At 45.1% G+C, this 8,362-nt stretch overlaps 1 protein-coding gene across 1 annotated transcript in view; it reads left to right on the top strand.

Annotated features, from left to right (window-relative positions):
* Positions 1–124: 124 nt before the first annotated feature.
* The window catches only part of Adgrf2 (adhesion G protein-coupled receptor F2), a 36,667-nt gene continuing 28,429 nt past the window's right edge, over positions 125–8,362 (top strand). Inside the window, exon 1 of the mRNA XM_021218020.1 lies at positions 125–391. The gene's annotated coding sequence lies outside the window, so the exon portion shown is untranslated. The remainder of the gene's footprint in view (positions 392–8,362) is intronic.

The following is an 8,362-nucleotide window of genomic DNA, read 5'->3' as shown; positions in this document are numbered from 1 at the left end:
CACACACACACACACACACAGAGAGAGAGAGAGAGAGAGAGAGAGAGAGAGAGAGAGAGAGAGAGAGAGAGAGTCACTCGGCACGTGACTCATTTACTCTCCAGCTCCGTGCCTCTCCCAGTACAGATGCTACTCCCAGGCAGGACCTGTCTGTCAGGCTGAGGCACCTCTGCACAGGCTGCAGCTGTCTGTGGGAGGAAGCACCCAGCACCGGCGGCCTCAGTTTTGGAAGCTGCCATTCGGGATTTGGGGCTGAAGTGACCGCTCAAGAAGTACAGGAACCCAGTTGCTGATCCGAAGAGAGACTTGACAAAGGGACCCGCTGATGTCCTTCTCTCCAGCTGCCAGGGAAGAGGGCAGGTGTCCCCGAGAGTCTTGTTGACCAGCCACAGTGAGTACTCTCACATCCCCTTCTTGCCAATGACCTCCTGTGCCAAGGAATTTCAGAAATGAGCAGCTAATTGTGGCTGGAAGGCTTGGGTCTTTGGGGCTTCAATTAGTAACTTGTCCAGGTTGTTAAGTACCATGAAAGAATTTGGTGATGTGGAGGCTCTATTCAACAAGAGCTCCAGTCTAGGATGAAAATCTCTTTACTTCCCAAATCCTTGGATCTGTGCCTCTCCTGACTCCATCTAGAGTTTGAAATATAGGAATTGGAATGTCTGAACAACTGGTTCCAGGCCACCTCCCTGGTGATCTCCACGTGGTTAAACATGAATGGTCATGAGAGCTTGGCATTTTCTCCCATCAGATGCTGTGCCATCTAATGCTCAATTTTATTATTAAAGGTTCATCAGCTTCAACGTATCCTTGATAACAGAGAGAGTTCTATACCTCCTCAAAAATATCCTGTAGCTCCCATACAGACTGAACTGCCAGCCAGGAGGCCTGCATGGGACTGACCTAGGCCTTCCACACGTGTTACAGTTGTGTAGCTTGGTCCTCATGTGGGTCCCCTAACACTGGGAGCAGGGGCTGTCTCTGAGTCTGTTGCCTGCCTTTAGATCCCTTTCCCCATACTGGGTTGCCTCCTCTAGCCTTAGTAGTAAAGGATGTATCTAATCTTACTGCAACTTGATATGTCAGGGCTGGTTGAGATCCATGGGAGACCTGCCCTTTTCTGAAGAGAAGGAGGATTGGGGAGAGCAGAGATGGGGCAGGGCTAGGAGGAGAGGAGGGGGCACTGCAGTCAGGATGGTAAATAGGTAGACAGACAGACAGACAGACAGGTAAATAGATAGACAGGTAAATAGATAGATAGATGATAGATACATAGATACATGATAGATACATAGATGATAGATAGATAGATAGATAGATAGATAGATAGATAGATAGATAGATAGAAAGATAGATGATTGATAAAAGTCCTGCAGCTCCATCAACTAATTTAAGGCACAGACATCTCTTAGTCCTAGACGTCACTGAGAAAATCTGAACTTGAGGGCAGTTTCTCTTGGTTTAGAAGGTTGCCTTTCAAGTGTCTCTTCTCTTCTTTCACTGGGTGGGTCCCGTCCCAGGAATCAAACTCAGATTGTCCTATGAGCAAGCGCCTTTATCCACCAAGCCATCTTGCCGGCCCTCCTTACTCTCCTACTGTTCCTTGGCGTTGCTTCATGCTTTCCTCTTCTAGGAAGTGTCTCTGTTACTTGAGTGCAGTCTTAAAAGCTTAATTTTCTTCAGAAATGTTTTCTCCTTGAATTTTGACAAAATCTTTGCTCCCCTATTGGGAAAAGCGTATTGACTGAAAACGGGAGGCTCATGTTTATCTCTCGTTATTTTTGGCTTAATATCATTTACTCTTTCAGAGTTCGTCTGTGTCTGTGGGTTTGTTGTTTGTTTGCTTGATTCTTTTTTGACTTCTTAGTAGCTTGGATGAGTGGTCTTTAGTACACCCAGCAAATGGTTAGCCTAACTGGACTGCAAGCCTTGCATTGTGTGTGTGCGGAGGTGCGTGCATGCGTGTGTGTGTGTGTGTGTGTGTGTGTGTGTGTGTGTGTGGAGAGAGAGAGAGAGAGAGAGAGAGAGCACACAAGTGGGTGCACACCTGTATGTGGGTTGTATGTGCGTATGTATACATTCACCTGGAGGCCAGAGGTTGACATTAGATATCTCTTATTATTCTCCCCCTTATCTTTTGAGACAGGCTTTCTCAGTACTGCAGTCCCTGGGTCTTCTGTCTCTGCCCCTCAGAGCTGAGGCTCCAAGTGCTCGCTCTAGGACTAGCGCTTGCACAAGGATGAGACAACTCAGGTCCATAATCTTGAGCAGGAAGCGCTCTACTGACTGAGGCAGTTTCCCAGACCCCAAGGGCTGCACTCGGGAGTCTTTACAGATTGTATTCCAAGATCAGACACCTCTAGCTCCCTTTCCAGCCAGAAATGCAGAATTCAGAGCTCCCGCATCATTCTGTGTTTGCTGGATGGATGAAAACGTGTAAACAGGAGCCAGGATCGGTTAGTCTAAGTTTGGAGGAGGGCACGGGGAAAGAGGTTAGAAGCAGTTTCCCTTAAGCAATAACGGGGGTACAGTGCCTATGGGGAATGAGAATACAAGTGTGTTTCAAATAACAGTCTGTCTTTTTCTTTCTTTAATCATCAGTAAACTCTAGGTCACTATGTGATAATGTGCTTCTCCTTACTGGGGCAGGTGACACCCACTGCTACCACTGTCCCTTAGTACTGTCTTTGAGTGAGATGTGTTTGAACTCAGCAGTGGAAAATAGCCTCAGCTCATCTCAGGTATCTCTGAAAACCTACAGTCTAGGGAGTAGTCTTGGGAATCTATAGAAATTTTTTATTTTTAATTGTTTCCTCTTAGAAAAAGTAGCCAGTAAATAGCCACAAGTAAACAGGAAACCCCCTGATTTTATTTTAAAATATTTATTTATTTACTTATCTATGTATCTGGATGGTTTTACCTACATGCATGTCTGGACACTAATATGCGTGCCTGGTGCCTGCAGGGGCTGGATGAGGGTGTTGGATCCCTCGGAACTGAAGTTACCAATGTAATCTGCCACATGGGTGCAGGGTTTGAATCCAAGTCCTCTGGAAAAAGAGCCAGTGCTCTTAACTGCTGAGCCCTTGCTCCTGCCCTGATTATATAAGAGTTATAGACTCTTACTGGCCCTGCATATTACTCCTGAACCTATTAAATGCAGCAAGCAAACTCTTTTTTTAATATTAGATATTTTCTTTTTTATTTTATTATTATTATTAATTAATTAATTTATTTATTTATTTTGGTTTTTCAAGACAGGGTTTCTCTGTGTAGTCCTGGAACTCACTTTGTAGACCAGGCTGACTTCGAACTCAGAAATCCACCTGCCTCTGCCTCCCAAGTGCTGGGATTAAAGGCATGAGCCACCACCACCTGACTTCTTTATTTATTTTAAATGTTATCCCCTTTTCTAGTTTCCTCTCCGAAAATTTCCTCTCCCCTCCCCACTCCCCCCTGCTCCCCAACCCACCCATTCCCACTTTCTAGCCCAGGCATTCCCCTACACTGGGGCAAGCAAACTCTTAAGCCAGTCTAGCTTAGTGTCCTAAAGGGACTGCCTCACTATGCTGGGACGGCTAAGAGAACCCAGAGCTAAGAGAACCCAGAGCGTGAAAGACGAGGCCCTTACTTTCCTTTCTCTTATGGCACCGTCTTGGTTTGTTCTTTGTTTTCCTTCAGTGGATGGGCTGTTCTCAGTGACTTATTAATATGAATCCTGTTGTTTCCCCTCCCTTTCACATGTCAGTATCAGTTGGAAAGTGCTAAAAGTTGACTCTCCCCTGAAAAATGCTAATGGCGAGTGCAGGAGTGCAGTTAAAGTGTAGCACACAGAGCTGTCCTCACCCTTTGGCTCCCGTTTGCCAGTGAATTCATGCAGAATGAGGACGGTCTAGCTTACTTTCTCTTGCTGTGAGAAAACAGTAACAAAACGACCTTGGGCAAAAAAGGTTGTTTTTATTTTTTTATTTTTTTATTTTTTTGCTTTACAGGTTTTATTTATACTGTCCAGCATCAAAGAATTTCAAGATAAATGTCAAAGCAGAAACTAAAGTCGATAGTGTGAAGGGACGTTGATTGTTGTTGCTGTTCCTGACTGGTTCAGCTACTTTTCTCATTCAGCGCAGGCCTACCTACCCAGGGATGGATGGATGGCACTGCCCATGGTAGGCTGGGTCTTCTTGTATCAATTTTCAATTAAGAAAATGTCCTACGGACAAGTCCATGGGCCAATCTAATGGACACAATTCTTTTTTTTTTTATTTTTAGATTTATTTTTTTAATTAGATGTACTCTTCATTACATTTCAAATGTTATCCCCTTTCCTAATTTCTCCTCCGAAAATCTCCTATACCCTCCCCCTTCCCTCTGTTCCCTAACCCACCCACTCCCACTTCCTGGCCCTGGCATTCCCCCCTATACTGGGGCCTAGAATCTTCGAAAGACCAAGGGCCTCTCTTCCCAACGATGGCCAACTAGGCCATCCTCTGCTACATATGCAGCTAGAGACACGAGCTCTGGGGGTACTGGTTAGTTCATATTGTTGTTCTTCCTATAGGGCTGCACACAGAGATCCCTTCTTCCCAGGTAACCATGCTTTACGTCAAAATGACACAATAAAAAACACAAAAGATTTGCACAGAAAATACTAGCGTCTGAGTCTTAGTTCCAGAAATCCTCATTGGACTCGGGCCCCAGACATGGTTCTTTTTTTCACACATGGGTTTTTTTTTTTTTTTTCTCTTGGAATCTTATTGTGCCATTCATTCGGGAATCACTGCTTCCAGCTGCCTCTGTTTTCTCCTTTTCTGGATTAAGAGAGGGAGTCCAACTCATCGTTCCTCTTTAGACTTCAGTGTTTTTGTGCTGAGGGCTTATGAGTCCAGTGAGGTCAGCTGCTGTCCCGTACGTAGTTCAAAGAGTTAGGCCAAGCATATTATTGTTGACATGGCGGCACCCGTGATAAACACGGAAAGGGCATGACAGACAGGTTTGGTTGAGGTGCGAACATACCTAGCCGAGTAATTAGTAGCCATAATGACAATGTAACAATGATAATAACAAAAGTAATAATGCCACCAGGAATCTAACCTACTCTTCCAACAGAAAGACAAAGCAAGCCCACAAGCGGCCAAACTTGAGTGCATCTGACTGTTGCTCAACCAGAGTCCTTATTTCTTATCGAAACTATTTTTTTTCCCAATTATTTCTTTGTTTGGAAAGACTGGAATGGTGAGAATGAATTCATTTTTTATTAACGGGGGGGGGGGTTGTAACACGAAACACCAAGTAAATGGATTTGGCAACAAACCCAGAGCTGTCCATATCAGCACGGTCCATCCAGATTGCAGCGCACAGAACAGAGTGATCAGCAGGCATTGCAAAGTATTCTGCTCAGCATCAAGTCCCAGTTGTAGGAGGTGTAAACGTTGTCCCAGGGTTTAAAATGATCGCTTTTCAGGCTGGTGAGATGGGTAAAGGTTCATGCTGCCAATCTTGACAGTCTGAGTTCCATCCCTTTGACCCACAGGGAAAAAGGAGAGAACTGACTCCTGGGAGTTGTTTTCTGACCTGACACACAGACACACAGACACACAGACACACAGACACACAGACACTGGGTGGGGGTGAGGGTGGGGGTGGGGGTGGGGGCTAGATATGCAATCCCTCCCATTTCCTCAGAGCAGTAGACAGGAGAAGATGAGCGAGCGTGAGGTGAGAGAGTTGCTCTCCCCTACCCCCGATGACAAAAGCCAGAGACCAGTCCTGACTCAGACTCTGGCCGGTTAGAAGATGACGGAGTTGGTGTGATCTGTGTGTACTTCACTGCTAGCCTTGAGAGCAGGAGCAGCTGGAGCCGTGTGGGCTGGGCTGAGCTGGGCTGGGCACCGATACCCAAAGACCAGCTGTGATTATGCTTCGTGTTGGGAGCTTAAATGGTGAAGGCTCACACCACTGGCCCAAAGCAGGGCATCAGGTCAGGGGAGAAGGCAAGAGGGAACGTGGGAAGGAACGATGAACTGGTGAAGATCCAGTTCATACTGGGAGTCAACAAATGACCTCCTGGGGGCAGGTTTTCCATACTGGCTCAGGTTCCAGGGCTTCTTGTGAAAGTACAAAACACTCACTACATCTGTGGGCATTTTACTTCATGAACACTAGGCACAGGCTTGATCTCTATGCACTTGTCTGAAGTCCAGACATTAAGTACTGCTTCTTTAAACACCGACTTATGCAGGAAGCTCTGCTTCCCTTCAACATGCTGGTGGGACCTTTGTCTTGCTGTGCCTCTTTCAACTGAACACCATGTAGCTTATGCCTTAGTTGCCCTGTGTCCTTCTGGGCACCTTTTCCAAAGAAGCCATTTCTTGCTCAAGAACTAAACTGTAGTCAAGTTCCCTTCTGAACCAGAGAAAGTGATGGAGGACTTGGCAGGATCCTTAATCCATCAGTCACAAAGAAGCAGAGGGAAATTTGGCATTTTTTAGACACAGAGATGCAGTTTCTCACAGTGATCTACATGAAAAGCACCTTGGCGGGCGGGGGGGGGGGCTGGAGAGATGGCTCAGCGGGTAAGAGCGCTGACTGCTCTTTCAAAGGTCCCTAGTTCAAATCCCAGCAACCACATGGTGGCTCACAACCACCCATAATGCCCTCTTCTGGCGCATCTGAAGACAGCTACAGTGTACTTATGTATAATAAATAAATAAATAAATAAATAAATAAATAAATAAATAAATAAAAGCACCTTGGTAGGATGTACTCCAGCAAGGGGCAAAGACAATATAGAGAAAGGAGGCAAGAGTGGTTGTGGGGCCATTGAGATATTGTGCAAGGCTGGAGATCTGAGTTTGATTCCCAAAACCCACACAGTGGAAGGAGAGAGCCACCTCTCACCAGGTGTCCTCAGACACCACACACTCACACACATGCTCGCACACACACACACACACACACACACACACACACACACACAGACACATGCAAATATACACATGTACATATACTAACTAAATGCATATAATTAAAAAAAAAGCAGGAGATGAGTCTCCAATATGGAGAACTTAGGAGAAAAGAGACACTTCCCAGGTTAGATAAGATGTTCATTTTAGCATCAGTTCAGGGAAAATTTACCCTTTTCATTTATAAAGTAATTAACTATAAATAAATATTCATTACTCTCCATCTAAATGTTCTATATGAAGAGACAGAGAGAAGAAGGACACACACTATGGTGGTTTGAATATGCTTGGCCCATGGAGTGGCACTATTAGGAGGTATGGACTTCTTGGAGCAGATGTGGCCTTCTTGGAGGAAATGTGTCGCTGTGGGGCTGGGCTTAGAGACCCTCCCCTTAGCTGCCAGGAAGCTAGGCGTCTTCTAGTGGTCTTCAGATGATATGTAGAACTCTGAGCTCCTGTACCATGCCTTCCTGGGTGCTACCATGCTTCTGACTTGATGATAATGGACTGAACCTTTGAATCTGTAAGCCAGCCCCAATTAAATGTTGTCCTTATAAGAGTTGCCTTGGTCATGGTGTCTCTTGACAGCAACAAAACCCTAACTAAGACAGAAGTTAATACCAGGGACCAACTGTGATAGGCCTGATCATGCTTTTGTTGGGAAGAATGTGGATTTGGGGTCTTTGGATTTGGAAAGTCATGGAATATTTTAAGTGGGGCTCAATGGACTATCCTAGTAGGAATATGGAAGACTTTGTTGCTGACAGTGTTTTGAACTGTGCCGACCTGGCCTAAGAAGTTTCAGTGGAGAAGAACTTCAGTATGTGTCCTAGAGTCTGTTTTTGTGGTATTTTGGTGAAGAATGTGGCTACTTTTTGCCCTTGTCTGAAGCATCTCCCTGAGGCTAAGGTAAAGAGATTTACATTAACTGCATTGTCAAAGAAAGTCTCAAAAAAGCCCAGTAGAGATTTTTTCTCTAGCTTAGTCTCCTGAACAACATTCTGATCAAGCATAGTAAACTTAAAAAGGAAAAAAAATACAAAAAGTATGGTTCAAGTAATAATAAAGGGGCATCAGGAAGTGAAATGGAGCTGAATCCTGTGTTCAAGGAGAGAAACTCATTAAGGGAACAGTGACCTTGAGGCAAGATCCCACCTAGCTAAGCTTATTATTTATGCTTTTGCAGTTCCACAAGGGAACTGGTTATTGTTTTCCACTGGACTTTTAATCTGGAATGAACTACAATCCAGAAATAGAGGGCACACTTGTGATTCGGATTTTGACACTAGAAGATACAGGCTTGGGCTGGTGAGATGGTTCAGTGGGTAAGAGCACCCGACTGCTCTTCTGAAGGTCCATAGTTTAAATCCCAGCAACCACATGGTGGCTCACAACCATCC

This window comes from Mus pahari, chromosome 18 (assembly GCF_900095145.1).
Source record: "Mus pahari chromosome 18, PAHARI_EIJ_v1.1, whole genome shotgun sequence".
NCBI classification, from domain to species: Eukaryota; Metazoa; Chordata; class Mammalia; order Rodentia; family Muridae; genus Mus; species Mus pahari.
This window is presented reverse-complemented; position numbering and strand designations above follow the sequence as displayed.